Source organism: Balaenoptera borealis (genome assembly GCF_965194805.1).
Source record: "Balaenoptera borealis genome assembly, chromosome: 3".
NCBI lineage: Eukaryota > Metazoa > Chordata > Mammalia > Artiodactyla > Balaenopteridae > Balaenoptera > Balaenoptera borealis.
In genome coordinates, this window is record NC_138866.1 from 123,444,868 (window position 1) to 123,461,769 (window position 16,902).

The following is a 16,902-nucleotide window of genomic DNA, read 5'->3' on the forward strand; positions in this document are numbered from 1 at the left end:
AACAAAGCTTATTATCTATAAAAATGCAATATAGGATCAGTAAGACATTACCATATGGAAGGGAAAGAAAGTCTTATCCAATAAGATGTGCTGGTACAATCAGTTAGCTATTTGGAAAATAATCTGCACTCTGTAAACTCAAATAAATCCAAGCAGATCAAACAAGGAGCTACATGGCACAAAGGAAAGAAAAAAGAAAAGAAACCCTAAGAACTAGAAAGAAAGCTAAGTCAATACCTGTTTTATCTGCTGTTGATAAAGGATTTTCTAACTTATAAAGCAACAGAAGGCACCTGAAAGGGAAAGATCAATAGGTTTGACTACATAAAGATGATAAACCTTCATCCACTGAAAACATTAGAAACAAAATTGAAAAATAAATAACCAGCCAGGAAAACCATTTCAACAAATATAATGGACATAGGGTTAAAATCCTGTTATAAAGAGCTTATACACATCATTAAGAACATAAAATGCCAATAGAGAGATGAGAACAGACAAGTCATAGAAGAATCCAAATGCTTAAACTTTCTAGAAATAAGAGAAATGAAAAACTAAGAGGGCATACCTAAAAACCATTTTAATAGCTTTTTCTGATTATAAAAGTGATGTCTGTTTACAGTAGGAAATCGAAAATAAAGTTGACCCACTAGGTCACCATCCAGAAGTGACCATCACTAACGTTTGCTATATATCCCACAAGTGTTGTTTCCTCCGCCTTTTTCTTTTTTAGTTAGGATCCTATTGTTGGCCTCCCATTTTCTGCCTATCAAGTTAACAGAGCTCTTTTTAAAGCTTATACTCAATGCTGGTGACTGTATAAAGTTCAGACGATGTAGGTGCAATTGAATTGGATGAGAAGGGGCTTAATTCATACTGTCCTTTTTCTGAGGCCACAGCTGAGCAGGGGTGTTGGGCAAGGTGTGACGCCAGGAGACAGGGTGGATATAGAGATTTCAATCTCCAAGATCAGAGCACCAGAGTCTCCAGGGGGCTTTTCAAAAGGACAGACTCTGGGGCCCCACCCAAGTCCAATGACAGAGGCCTCCCTCCCCCCCAGGGTCCCACAGTTATTCTGAGCTTGCTGGGGGCCTCTCTGCCCTGAGTCTGGCTGCCCAGCTTTGGATCCAGGGTTCACCTCTAACTAACCATGGTCCTCAGGCACACTTTGAGCCTAGGTTTCAATGGAGAGTTCTAACTTGCAGGGTTGTTGTGAGGATTAAAGGACGTAGTCCAACAAATGTGTTTAGCCCTCTGCCTGGCAATAGTATGTGCTCAGATATTGTTAGCTCCAAAAGATGAACTCCAAGTATTTGCTTTCTGTTTTTATAACTAAGGACCCATCAAGGGATTTTTGCTGAACAAAGGCACTATGAATTCAAATCTCTGCCTCATGAGAGTCAGAAAACTGCTTGCAGCTTTCAAATGGCAGTTTCTCCAGCTTTGCAAATATCTCCTGGCTAAGTTTCAGAAAGCCCTGCTAACAGTCCTTTCTCTAAACACCTCCTACCTGCCCAAGGTGACACAGGCAGAAAGGGGCTCAGGCCCCTGAATCCAAGCCTGCCCCTTAATTCCTTACCCAAGCTTGATCCTATAAAGGGAAGGGGGTGCCAGGCACAGCGATGAGCTGGCAGGTGGCAAGGGGGCTGAAGCAGGAAGTGGGGGTGAGGGTGAAGGCGGCTGTGGGCAGCTCCTCTGGCTCTGGGCCTGCTTGCTCATTAGAGGGTTGCTGTCCAGAAGCATCCCCTCTCTCTTGACGAGGGGCTCGGCCAAACCCTCCCCAGCCCCGCCTGCCCTGTCCTCACCTTTCCACAGAGCCACATCAGGCCTGTCATTGCAGCTCCCTCACGACTGACACTGGGCCTTGGCATAATAAATGCTCCAGTCGTATGTACTTTATTTTGGGGAAAGTCATTAAACTGCTTTTGTGGAAACATTTTAATTGAATTAGATTATTTTCTGATTGTAATAAATGTTAATTAATTGAGTGGGCCTGGTGTCCTTGGATCTAGCTGGCTTCTCTTGGTTTAATTAGGAGGATAGTGCAGACTTACTTCCTTTTGTCATAAGTCAGAGGTTTAAATTTATCTTCTGTGCTAATAAAGTGATCAAGCGGGTGCAAGGAGCAGATTATTTCTTATGTCTGAAATTTAACAGCCTGCTTCATTCACAAGCCCCTGCTTGGCATCAGCAGGGCATGACCCAGTTCTCTTGTCTTGTCTTGGCTTAATGAGGTTTATCCATTTCTTGGGGGAAAAGAAAGAAATATTAAGTTCTGCAAACATCCCTGTGTTTCCCAAGAATGCTAGTTACCAGATTCCAGGGGGATGAAGTTGCTGGTTCCCGTGGGCACAGCTGACCAGAGAAGCAGGTGGTCTGTGAGGCATGGAGACCCCCCAAACATTTTGTCCACCCCTAGAGTAGGCAGGCAGACCTGGGAAGTTCCAGAAACTCAGAACAGCCCAGAGACCCTGGCAGCTTCCTCATTATAGAGATACTGAAACTGCAGCCCAGAAAGGGAAAGGGCATGACCAAGGCCGCACAGTGTGGCCCTGGTCTAGTGACATCTATAGCTCATGGAGTCTTTGACTAATAACAAATTCAGTTCGGGTCAACTAAAATGGACACGAGCCAGACCCTGGATTAAGGGTGAGGGTGGAGATAGGTCCAAAGGAGGTTGCACAATGGTAACGATTATGTAAACTGGGTGACAACAGAGGGGTCCACACAACATAAGAGGCAGCATAAAAGACCAGGCATATTGTCTCAGACTTGTTGGGGAGGAAGGGTGGTCTGGAAGCTTTCAAGATGAGGCGTGTCAGCACTAGGTTTTGAAGGATAAAAGGGAGTTCACCAGGTGGACAAAGTGGAGAGAAGGGCATTCCAGACAGAGGAATGTCTGCAAGTGCAAAGCCAAGTTTATTCTGGCATGTTCTGGCAAACACGTGAGAGTCACAGGAGGCTCTCAGAGGCTCAGATTTGCACTGGAGGAAAATCCCTCTAGCTGCTGCAGTAGAGGAGGGTCCAGAGGGGGAATCTATGGGCAGGGAGAACCTGCCCATAAGGTGAGGGAGGCTGGGAGCCCCTCAGCTCAGCTCATTGCCATAGAGATGGAAGAGCAGGGCCAGGTCCTGAAATATTTAGGAAGTAGAGTCATTTCCTGGCTTGGTCAGGTGTCCCGAGGAAACCCTGGGAGGGAGCAGGTGAGGAGGAAGGGAGGGGTGACACCTTCCCTTTTGGACAAGCTCCTTGGCAACTTGGAGCCAAGTTGTTGTTGAATGGTTGTTGTTCTTCCTCTGAATGGTTCTGCGAGGTGCTAAGACTTGCAATAGCAGCAATAGCTCACATCTAGCAGCTTTCTTCAGCCAGATACCATTACATGTGCTTTGCCTGGATGATGCATTCCATCTTCAGTATAACCCTGTGAGGTGGATCCTGTTCTTACCCTATTTCACCAGTGAGAAAGCCTGGGCATGGAGAGGTGCGATGACTTGCCCAAGGTCACTAAGCTTCGCAAGTGGGAGAGCAAGCAGCAGCTCCCCCGGCTGAGCCAGACCTACCCCAAATAAGTGTGCTCCACGTTCAAATGGGGCCTTACTGACTCTTTACCCCAAATTATCCCTAATAGATGACAAGAGTCTAGGTTTTCCTTTGAGGAATCGAAAGACCTTCCCAGCGCCAAACATCATTCCGCAGAAGCACCAGGGCCGACCTGGGCATCTTGTTTCCTCCCCCATCCATGCCCAGGCCCTTCTTGCTGGTGGGAGGAGTTGAGCCAGGCTGCGCTTCCCTCTTGAAGGCCCCACAGTGTAGCAAGAAGGGCCTGGGTTCAAACATGCTTTGCCCTGTGTGACCCTGGACAAGTCCCTCTCCTCTCCAAGCCTCAGTGACTCACCACGTCGGTATCAGCCTCCGCCCCCAGGGCTGGCGTGGGGTCCCCAGGGTCCTGGCACATGGTAGTCGATGACTGCTGTGATTATGGCTGCCCCAGCCTTGCTCTTGGCTCCCTTCAGGCTGAGGGGGTCTGAGGACCATCTTCCGAAAGGTGTCCTCACAGAGGCAGCCTCTAACCCCAGAAATTGGACCCCAGGCCTGCCACCTAGGAATCAAGCTCACTGTTAGTGGACCCTCTTTTTTTAGTAGGTCCCCACCCTTCAGCAAACCCTTTGGTCGTTGCTTTGCCAGGAGCCCCAGCAGTACACCCCTTCCCCATGCACTCGCCACGCTGTCTCTGCCTGTCAGGATTCCATTCACCCTTCAAGGTCTCTGTCTGCCTACCTCCTCCCCAACCCCATGGGGCCTCTCCCCACCTGCTCTCTGCCCCGTTCTGGCCCATCTGCCACTGGGTACTTGTCCGATGCTGGCAAGCTCCCAGGGCGGACCCATGCCTCTAAATCGCCCCCGGGGCCTGTCAGAGCCGTTCCTGTGGAGTGCCAGCTCAGGGTTGTGGATGGATGGAGACGGGATAGAATTTGCCAGGGTGAAATTCTCCTGTCCAGCCTCCCCATCACACGCACACGTGTGCACACACGTATGCCGTCTGGCCCACCTTCCCATTTTGTGGCTACACTGGCCTTCTCTCTAGTTCTGTCCCATCTGGCTCTGGGGCCTCTCCCTACTCTGTCGTGCTCCTCACTGGGCTGCTCCAGATGCTTACCTGGGCCCTGGTAAATAGTCCCACTCCACCCTTCTCACTGGGACATAACCTGACTTTGGGACAGGGCCTGGCCGTAGGCAAGGTGCCACCATACACCACTGTGGCCCTGGGAAAATAAGAGGAACATGGCTTGGGAGCTAGTCATCTACAGGCTCCAGGAAACTCCCACAAAATCCGGGGAGAAAGCAAACCTAGATCCTTCCCAGTGAGGCCAGGAAAGGGGGCCCTGAAAGCAAGATTAGGAAGCTTTTCCCTCTCTCTCCTCACTTCCTAGAGCGCAAAGCAGCAGAGTCAACTGGCTCCCAGTTGATGACTTTCCTGTCACCTCCACCTTCACCTGCAGGATAGACCAGCTGTTGGTGTCAGATTAATGACCACAATTAAAAGCAAAATGCCCTTGCTGTGGCCCACTGTCCTCCCACACCTGTGAGTCTGGAGGCTGAGCTCTAAGCCCTGGGAATGGAAGATTTGTAATGAAATCAGACAGGCCTCTTAACCGCTGATGGTATCAGGGCCCAGGGGAGAGGCAGACTTATTTCCTAATCTCCCGCGGAGCATCTGTGAGCCCCACCACACAGCAATGTCGTTCCCGTGCGTAGCAAGGACCTTCCATGGGGCTGGCTGTCCACTGCCTGCCAGGCCGCCCCCCCGGTCTCTCCTCCAGCCCCTTCTTTTCGCCTGGGCTCAGGCTGAACCGACATTCACACACACACACCCTGGTTCATTCATAAATGACCTGTTCTGCCCCATTTGCATTGACAGAAGAGAAAAATAAGAACATCTCTATAGCAGTGTTCGAAAACAGCAAAGGTACCATTGACAAATTAGTCATTCTGCAGGATTTCTAGAAGCTGAGAAGCAGATGAGAGCAAGCAAAATGAGAAGCCCACTGGTGCAGCACAGCCCGTGACCCACCCAGAGAAGTCTGGGGACCAGTTTTTCCACCAGAGCCCTGAGAGCTTCCCGAGTCTGGGCGGCAGGGCTGAGCAAAGGGGCGGGAGGAGGCCTCTGGAGCTGGATCCAGCCCAGCCTTTGTCTCCAGGCTTTGCCGGATTAGGACTGCGTGCTGAGTCAGTGAGGGCTCTGGGAGGCCTGCACAGGACAGAGGGGATAGGGCCCCACAACCAGCACAGAGGGAAGCATAAGTGGGTCTTGGTAGCAGGGGTAGCTCCCGCCATGCCAGAAACTTCTCTACTGCGATTGACTATTACAGCCTAGTCCCCTTGTGGACGCCCTGAGGCCCCACTAGCAGAAGCTGCAGGACTGCGTGGGTGGGGAGCAGGTGGCATGGCCTGGACTCCCCGGAGCAGCGCACAGAGACCTGCCCCTCCCCAGCCCCAGCCTGTTGGTGCGGGCGGTACTCCGAGAGACCTGGGACCCTAGGCACGATGGAATGCTGTGGCTCCTGCCCGACACAGCCATTTGCTCCCAGTTCCTATACTTAGTAGGGAACACGTTCTGCCCACACCCCTCCAGCAAGGCTCAGATTAGGCCGGAAACCCTGTGTGCCACATGCCCCTCTTGACATTCATAATACGTCTTAGCTTATCAAAGGTTCTGAGAGGTCTTGCAGTCACTTTCATTGTCTAATTGACATTCAGTGCAGTTACCACGTTCAGTGAATTTTGACAAAAGATCACACCCATATAACCCACATTTGTATCAAGATTTTGAACATTTTCATTCCCCCCAGAAAATCCCCTCACACCCCTTGCCCATCCACCCCTACCCCCACCCCCGAGGCAACTGCTTTATAACAATAGATTAGCTTTGCCTGTTCTAAAGCTTCATGTATATGGATTCTTATACAATGTGTGCTCTTCTGTGTCTGGCTTCTTTCACTCAATATAGTATCTGTACAATCCACCCATGTTGCTGCATGTGTCTGTGGTTCATTACTTTTAATGGTTGAGGAGTATTCCACTGTAAGATACATATTTATTACAATGTGTTTATCTCTTTTCCTGTTGGTAAATATTTAGAGTTTTCCAGTTTTTGCTTGAACAAAGCTGCTATAAATACTTCTCTGTACCAGACATTTTGTGAACAAGTTTCACCTTTTTCCTGGATAGTTACACCCAGAAATGGAATTTGCAGATGTATGCAAAGTGCCAAACTAGTTTCCAGAGTACAAGTTTACACTCTCCTCCCAGAAATGTGTGAGAGTTTCTGTGACTCCATATCCTCACCATTATTTAGTGTTATTTATTCAGTAACTTTAAAAAATATTTTGTTTAACTCATCATTTCTCACACTTACAGAACCACTGAACTTTTTTCTTATGATCTCTTTTAACATCCCACGGAACCAGTGTGCAGCAGAATTCATTTGAAGAGTAAGGCTCTAGACCTTCATTTATAAATAGGAGAAATCAAAACATTAGCTAGAGAGATTGGTTCAAGATGGCAGAGTAGTAGGACGTGCACTCACTCCCTCTTGCGAGAGCACCGGAATCACAACTAACTGCTGAACAATCATCCACAGGAAGACACTGGAACTCACCAAAAAAGATACCCCACATCCAAAGACAAAGGAGAAGCCACAATGAGATGGTAGGAGGGGTGCAATCACAATAAAATCAAATCCCATAACTGCTGGGTGGGTGACTCACAAACTGGAGAACACTTATACCACAGAAGTCCACCCACTGGAGTGAAGGTTCTGAGCCCCACGTCAGGCTTCCCAACCTGGGGGGTCTGGCAATGGGAAGAGGAATTTCTAGAGAATCAGGCTTTGAAGACTAGTGGAATTTGATTGCAGGACTTCGACAGGACTGGGGAAAACAGAGACTCCACTCTTGGAGGGCACACACAAAATAGTGTGAGCATCGGGACCCAGAGGAAGGAGCAGTGACCCCAGGGGAGACTGAACCAGACCTACCTGCTGGCGTTGGAGGGTCTCCTGCAGAGGCAGGGGGTGGCTGTGTCTCACTGTGAGGACAAGGACACTGGCAGCAGAAGTTCTGGGAAGTACTCCTTGGCGTAAGCCCTCCCAGAGTCTGCCATTAGCCTCACCAAAGAGTCTGGGTAGGCTCCAGTGTTGGGTCACCTCAGGCCAAACAACCAACAGGGAGGAAACCCAGCCCCACCCATCAGCAGACAAGCTAATTAAAGTTTTACTGAGCTCTGCCCACCAGAGCAACACCCAGCTCTACCCACCACCAGTCCCTCCCATCAGGAAACTTGCACAAGCCTCTTAGACAGCCTCATCCACCAGAGGGCAGACAGCAGAAGCAAGAAGAACAACAATCCCGCTGCCTGTGGAATAAAAACCACATTCACAGAAAGACAAGATGAAAAGGCAGAGGGCTATGTACCAGATGAAGGAACAAGATAAAACCCCAGAAAAACAACTAAATGAAGTGGAGATAGGAAACCTTCCAGAAAAAGAATTCAGAATAATGATAGTGAATATGATCCAAGACCTCGGAAAAAGAATGGAGGCAAAGATCGAGACGATGCAAGAAATGTTTAGCAAAGACCTAGAAGAATTAAAGAACATACACCTAGAAGAATTAAAGAACAAACAAACAGAGATGAACAATACAATAACTGAAGTGAAAAATACACTAGAAGGAATCAGTAGCGGAATAACTGAAGCAGAAGAACGGATAAGTGACCTGGAAGACAGAATGGTGGAATTCACTGCTGCACAACAGAATAAAGAAAAAAGAATGAAAAGAAATGAAGACAGCCTAAGAGACCTCTGGGACAACAATAAACGCAACAACATTTGCATTATAGGGGTCCCAGAAGGAGAAGAGAGAGAGAAAGGACCCAAGAAAATATTTGAAGAGATTATAGTTGAAAACTTCCCTAACATGGGAAAGGAAATAGCCACCCAAGTCCAGGAAGCACAGAGCATCCCAGGCAGAATAAACCCAAGGAGAAACATGGCGAGACACATAGTAATCAAATTGGCAAAAATTAAATACAAAGAAAAATTATTGAAAACAACAAGGGAAAAACGACAAATAACATACAAGGGAACTCCCATAAGGTTAACAGCTGATTTCTCAGCAGAAACTCTACAAGCCAGAAGGGAGTGGCATGATGTATTTAAAGTGATGAAAGGGAAGAACCTACAACCAAGATTACTCTACCTGGCAAGGACCTCATTCAGATTCCACGGAGAAATCAAAAGTTTTACAGACAAGCAAAAGCTAAGAGAATTCAGCACCACCAAACCAGCTATACAACAAATGCTGAAGGAACTTCTCTAAGTGGGAAGCACAAGAGAAGAAAAGGACCTACAAAAACAAACCCATAACAATTAAGAAAATGGTAATAGGAACATACATATCGATAATTACCTTAAACATGAATGGATTAAATGCTCCAACCAAAAGACACAGGCTCACTGAATGGATACAAAAACAAGATCCATATATATGCTGTCTACAAGAGACCCACTTCAGACCTAGGGACACATACAGACTGAAAGTGAGGGGATGGAAAAAGATATTCCATGCAAATGGAAATCACAAGAAAGCTGGAGTAGCAATACACATATCAGATAAAACAGACTTTAAAATAAAGACTGTTACAAGAAACAAAGAAAGTCTCTGCATAATGATCAAGGGATCAATCCAAGAAGAAGATGTAACAATTATAAATATATATGCACCCAACATAGGAGCACCTCAATACATAAGGCAACTGCTAACAGCTATAAAAGAGGATATTGACAGTAAGACGATAATAGTGGGGGACTTTAACACCTCACTTACACCAATGGACAGATCATCCAAACAGAAAATTAATAAGGAAACACAAGTTTTAAATGACACAACAGACCAGATAGATTTAATTGATATTTATAGGACATTCCATCCAAAAACAGCAGATTACACTTTCTTCTCAAGTGTGCATGGAACATTCTCCAGGATTGATCATATCTTGCATCACAAATCAAACCTCAGTAAATTTAAGAAAATTGAAGTCATATCAAGCATCCTTTCTGACCATAATGCTACGAGATTAGAAATCAATTACAGGGAAAAAAATGTGAAAAACACAAACACATGGAGGCTAAACAATACATTACTAAATAACCAAGAGATCACTGAAGAAATCAAAGAGGAAATAAAAAAATACCTAGAGACAAATGACAATGAACACACGACAATCCAAAACTTATGGGATGCAGCAAAAGCAGTTCAAAGAGGGAACTTTATAGCAATACAATCCTACCTCAAGAAACAACAAACATCTCAAATAAACAACCTAACCTTACACCTAAAAGAACTAGAGAAAGAAGAACAAACAAAACCCAAAGTTAGTAGAAGGAAAGAAATCATAAAGATGAGAGCAGAAATAAATGAAATAGAAACAAAGAAAACAATAGCAAAGATCAATAAAACTAAAAGCTGGTTCTTTGAGAAGATAAACAAAATTGATAAACCATTAGCCAGACTCATCAAGAAAAAGAGGGAGAGGACTCAAATCATTAAAATTAGAAATGAAAACGGAAAAATTACAACAGACACCGCAGAAATACGAAGCATCCTAAGAGACTACTACAAGCAACTCTATGCCAATAAAATGGACAACCTGGAAGGAATGAACAAATTCTTAGAAAGGTATAACCTTCCAAGACTGAACCAGGAAGAAACAGAAAATACGAACAAACCAATCACAAGTAATGAAATTGAAACTGTGATTAAAAATCTTCCAACAAACAAACGTGAAGGACCAGATGGCTTCACAGGTGAATTCTATCAAACATTTAGAGAAGAGCTAACACCCATCCTTCTCAAACTCTTCCAAAAATTTGCAGAGGAAGGAACACTCCTAAACTCATCCTATGAGGCCACCATCACCCTGATACCAAAACCAGACAAAGATACTACAAAAAAAAAGAAAATTACAGACCAATATCACTGATGCATATAGATGAAAAAATCCTCAACAAAATACTAGCAAACAGAATCCAACAACACATTAAAAGGATCATACACCATGATCAAGTGGGGTTTATCCCAGGGATGCAAGGATTCTTCAGTATATGCAAATCAATCAGTGTGATACACCATATTAACAAACTGAAGAATAAAAATCATATGATCATCTCAATAGATGCAGAAAAAGGTTTTGACAAAATTCAACACCCATTTATGATAAGAACTCTCCAGAAAGTGGGCATAGAGGGAACCTACCTCAACATAATAAAGGCCATATACGACAAACCCACAGCAAACATCATTCTCAATGGTGAAAAACTGAAAGCATTTCCTCTAAGATCAGGAACAAGACAAGGATGTCCACTCTCACCACTATTATTCAACATAGCTTTGGAAGTCCTAGCCATGGCAATCAGAGAAGAAAAGAAGTAAAAGGAGTCCTAATTGGAAAAGAAGAAGTAAAACTGTCACTGTTTGCAGATGACATGATACTATATGTAGAAAATCCTAAAGATGCCAACAGAAAACTACTAGAGCTAATCAATGAATTTGGTAAAGTTGCAGGATACAAAATTAATGCAGAGAAATCTCTTGCATTCCTATACACTAATGATGAAAAATCTGAAAGAGATATTAAGGAAACACTCCCATTTACCACTGCAACAAAAAGAATAAAACACCTAGGAATAAACCTACCTAAGGAGACAAAAGACCTGTATGCAGAAAACTATAAGAGACTGATGAAAGAAATTAAAGATGATATAAACAGATGGAGAGATATACCATGCTCTTGGATTGGAAGAATCAATATTGTGAAAATGACTCTACTACCCAAAGCAATCTACAGATTCAATGCAATCCCTATCAAATTACCAGTGGCATTTTTTACAGAACTAGAACAAAAAGTCTTAAAATTAGTATGGAGACACAAAAGACCCCGAATGACCAAAGCAGTCTTGAGGGAAAAAAACGGAGCTGGAGGAATCTGACTCCCTGACTTCAGACTATACTACAAAGCTAAAGTCATCAAGACAATATGGTACTGGCACAAAAGCAGAAATATAGATCGATGGAACAGGATAGAAAGCCCAGAGATAAACCCACGCACCTATGGTCAACTAATCTATGACAAAGGAGGCAAGGATATACAATGGAGAAAAGACAGCCTCTTCAAAAAGTGGTGCTGGAAAAACTGGACAGCTACATGTAAAAGAATGAAATTAGAACACTCCCTAACACCATACACAAAAATAAACTCAGAATGGATTAGAGACCTAAATGTAAGGCCAGACACTATAAAACTCTTAGAGGAAAACATAGGAAGAGCACCCTTTGACATAAATCACAGCAAGATCTTTTATGATCCACCTCCTAAGGTAATGGAAATAAAAACAAAAATAAACAAATGGGACCTAATGAAACTTACTTTTGCAAAGCAACGGAAACTACAAACAAGACGAAAAGACAACACTCAGAATGGGAGAAAATATTTGCAAACAAAGCAACGGACAAAGGAATAATCTCCAAAATATATAAACAGCTCATGCAGCTCAATATTTAAAAAAACAAACACCCAATCTAAAAATGGGCAGAAGACCTAAATAGACATTTCTCCAAAGAAGACATACAGATGGCCAAGAAGCACATGAAAAGCTGCTCAACATCACTAATTATTAGAGAAATGCAAATCAAAACTACAATGAGGTATCACCTCATACCAGTTAGAATGGACATCATCAGAAAATCTACAAACAACAAATGCTGGAGAGGGTGTGGAGAAAAGGGAACCCTCTTGCACTGTTGGTGGGAATGTAAATTGATACAGCCACTATGGAGAACAGTATGGAGGTTCCTTAAAAAACTGAAAATAGAATTACCATATGACCCAGCAATCCCACTACTGGGCATATACCCTGAGAAATCCATAATTCAAAAAGAGTCATGTACCCCTAATGTTCATTGCAACACTATTTACAATAGCCAGGTCATGGAAGCAACCTAAATGCCCTTCGACAGACGAATGGGTAAAGAAGATGTGGTACATATATACAATGGAATATTACTCAGCCATAAAAAGGAATGAAGTTGGGTTATTTGTAGAGACGTGGATGGATCTAGAGACTATCATACAGAGTGAAGTAAGTCAGAAAGTGAAAAACAAATATCGTATATTAACGCATATATGTGGAACCTAGAAAAATTGTACAGATGAACTGGTTTGCAGGACACAGATGTAGAGAACCAACGTATGGACACCAAGGGAGGAAAGTGGTGGGGAGGGTGGTGGTGTGATGAATTGGGAGATTGAGATTGACATATATACACTAAGATGTATAAAATGGATAACTAATAAGAACCTGCTGTATAAAAAATAAATAAAATTTAAAAATTCAAAAAAAACAATTAGCTACAACAATAAATCAGAATGAGAGGAGAAAGAGAAGCTCAAAAGAGGGGACAAAGGCAAGAAATGAGAACAGGCCTCCAGTGGAAATGTTTGAGTTCAGTAAATAAGAGGTAATTTTGGAAAAATTCTGAGCCGCATTGTTTGAGAGATTTGAGAGATAAAACTGGAGCAGGCTACTATGAAGGAGAAAGAGAATTCAGAAATTACTAACATGACTGCCAAAATGAAGGTCACTTTAGAAGCATCCAAAAGGAGAATGCTGAAAATGCAAAAAGGGACGTGGGGAGAGAACAAAGAGCTCAAGAAAGTTAGAGGAAAAATTCCTAAAGTAAGGGAAGACTTGAATTAACATTTTGAAAAAGTACAGTACATCTCAGGGAAAACTTGATAAAGAACAAACAAGACCAACAGCATTTGGTCTTGGCATGTCAGCAGATTAAAGAAAAAATTAAGACCTCAAAAAAAGGACAGAAATAATAGGAGAATTTAGTTTAAGGTAAAGATGGTACGTTAAGTCAGCAGGGGGAAATACCATTCAATAAAGGGTTTTGGTATAACTCACCATGTATCTAAAAAGAAAAAATAAAAGGATGGCTTTCCATGTTACTTCTTATTCTAAAACAAATTCTAGATGGATCTTAATTGTAAAAATGAAATTATAAATATAATAGAAGAAAACGTGGCTGATAAGGTGCTGTAATGATAAGGTGCTGTAATGGGGAAAGAAGTTGATAGATGTCAACTCATCCACTGGGTGGGTCAAAAAGATAAGGTGCTGTAATGGGTAAATTCCAAAAATATCAGTGACTTAGCATAATAGTTTAGTTTTTGCTCATGTGGAGTCCAGTTGAAGGGAGTAGAGTGAGGTGGGGATTTTGCTGCCCACAGTTTTCCCAAGACCCAGGATGAAAGAAGCACTGTCATCTTCAACAAGTGAGCTCCAACATTGCTCTGAGCATTGACATCCATCCGTCAGAGAATAAGAGAGAGGATTATGCATGAGAAAGCACACACATCCAAAACAAGAAAGACAGTGGGAATAACCTTTGAAACTGAGGGAATTTCAAAATTATAAAAGGTTTCTCTGCATAACTATGCAAATAACTTTGAAAAATCTAGTTGAAATATTGATTTTCCAGGAATACATTATTTATCAAAACTGACCCCAGAAGAGATAGAAAGTCTAAATAGATAAATCTGAATAAAAGAAATAGAGAAAGTTGTTAAAGAGCTAATCCCTAGAAAAGATTTCAGAGGGGAGTTCTACAAAACTGAAGGAACAGACATTCTCAAAGCTCATTAAATTATTCCAGGGAATAGAAAAAATAAGGACATGAAGAGGTAGAGAGGGATTACCCAGCAAATGACTGTGGAAGCTCATGTTGCCTGGTAACAAGCTGAATGTCCACCGAAGGCTACCCTTATCTCAGCAGCCAAAGTTCAGTTTTTCACCACGCCACCAGATGCCAGCAGTTAGTATTCCTGGACAGCTCTCTGAGAAGCTGACATCTAAACTTAGTCTGGACATCTGGGCTCCTTGGTTATGAAAATCTTTCTTAAGCCAGTTTAAGCTGGGTATCTATCTCTTATAAAAGACTTGTCTTATTCAGTGGATAAATAAATATAAGCACTAATAATATGGGTATTATATGGAAGTTAAAAACCACAAGAGGAAAAACAAGGTACAGACAATGCTTTGTCAACCCAACAAAATTCAGAAAAGGGAAAAAGGTAAGCATTGAGAAAGAATAATAAACAGAAAACATGAAATTAAATGTCAGGAAGACCAAACATTTCATTGTTACAGTATACCTGTGACTTATAGTTAAATCTCTTTATTGGGCATGCGCACACATATTCTTGTACACACTCACACACACAAATCTAGTTACACACCAATCAGTCACAAAATACTCACTTAAAACAAAATGACGAAAATTAACATTAAAGGACTGGCAAAGATATCCCAGGCAAAAACTGACAAAAAGAAAGCAATGTAGGATATGCTCATATCAGACAAAGTAGAATTCAAGACAAGATGCATTAAGCAAGATAAAGAACATAATTTTTTTCAAATAAATGATATAGTCTGCCAAGAAGATATGAAATAAAAAGTGACTTCAACCAAACCATAGGCATAGTGGAAGGATTTATCATAACCCAGAATCAAATTTAGTAAAGAGAAGGTTTGAATATCAAATTTTACAAGCTTCATGTGTAGCCCAAAAACAAACTATCTGTTTTATTTTTAGATCCTCATGGAACAGTAACAAAAATTGACTGCATACCAGGCCACAAAGATCTCAGAAACCAAAAAGTAAAAATCAGATGGGCCACATTACCTGCTCATAACATAATAAATCTAGAAGTTAACAACAAAAAGAGAAGGTTTTCATCTCAAGTCTAACTACTTGGAAATTTTCAAACATTCCTCTAAATAGCTCAAGTTAAATTGAAAAATAAAAATTCTGATTACAAAATGCATGAAATTGTTAACAATGAGAGTATTTTATACCAAAACCTAGATAATCTGACTGAAAGTTTCCTCAGAGCAGTGTCATAGTCTTAAGCTCTTTTGTGTAAGGTCAATAACTCATTCATGCATTCCACAAAGATATTCGGAGTATCTCTTATAGGCCAGCACTGCTCTAGGTGCTGAGGATAGAGCAATGACCAAAAGAGAGAAAGTTTCTCTTTGTGGAGCTTACATTCAAGTGGATAATTGTAAGAATTATTTTTAAAAATATCCTGAGTATTCAATTTGAGAAGCTGGAAAGGAACAATAAAATATTCTCAGGAGAGTAAGAGAGAGGAATAAAGAAAATGTAAAAAATTTATGACAGAAAAATAAAACAGAATTGATAAAACTAAGATCTGATCAGACTGCCAAGTTGACTAAGAAAAAGGAGAGAAATCATAGATATGTATCATTAGAAATGGCAATGGGAATGATACAGCTGCAGATACAGAAGAGATTATACAGATTTTATGCTAATGATATGTATAACACAATGTCAAACATTTTTTGAAAACTTAGGTAAAATAGAAAGCTATTATGGATAAAGTGGAAAAATTACTAGAAATATGTAAATTACCTAAGTTGACTCAGTAAGTGGTAGAAAACTGAAGTGGTCCAATAACTACAGAAAAAATTGTAAAGATTGTTCAGGTTCTACCCACCAACACACATAAATACATAAATGATTTCAAAGTAAAATTTGACAAAGTTTCGAGGCACTGATACTCTTATTTAACCTATGTAGGACATAAAGATGGAAAAAGACTCTTTTGCAAAGCTGACGTACCGAAATCTGATACCCAAAATAAACCATGGAATTATAATTACAAGAATTTAGATGCTTAGATGCAGGGAGAGCAAGAAGGCTGGAGCACAAACTGCCCTGAGGGAGTTGTTGCAGCAAGAGGTGCTCTGTGTGTTCACCTGAGCACATGAGTGGCCTGTCACCCAGACACAGCTGTAGGCACATCTCAGATACTGTGGTCCTGCCCTCCCATCACCCCCCACATCTATAATTTCATGGAGTATTTCCTACAGCCAGTTGACAGGGGAGGAAAAGAACTGAGCAGGGTTTACACAGAGCTGGTGACCAGAAGTGGACTTCTGTGGTGCTACTGTCCCACTCAGAGGTGGCCCCTAAAGATGGTGGGGAAGAGAAATCTTCTCAAGGGCAGACTTTAGAACATTGTATCTTGTTGGCCTCTTTCCTTGAAGGCAAGATGGCCTGAGATACAGATCTACGTTGGTTCGTGAGCAGTAGCTAATGGTCTGGCTGGATGACCAGGGGCTTGGAAAGAACAAGATTGGAGATTGGTGACCATGTGGTCTGGGAAAGATAAGGTGGATGGATCTGTCAGAAGTGACCCAGAGGCAGAGACTACTGCGTCTCCCATGAATATTCTCTAAAATGTCCTTAC

General features: G+C 42.5%; 1 long non-coding RNA gene across 1 annotated transcript in view; it reads right to left on the reverse strand.

Moving 5' to 3' along the window:
• The window catches only part of LOC309626400, a 47,767-nt gene extending 39,876 nt beyond the window's left edge, over positions 1 to 7,891 (reverse strand). The window contains exon 1 of the long non-coding RNA XR_014243158.1: positions 7,538 to 7,891. This is a non-coding gene — a long non-coding RNA (uncharacterized lncRNA). The remainder of the gene's footprint in view (positions 1 to 7,537) is intronic.
• Positions 7,892 to 16,902: the final 9,011 nt, after the last annotated feature.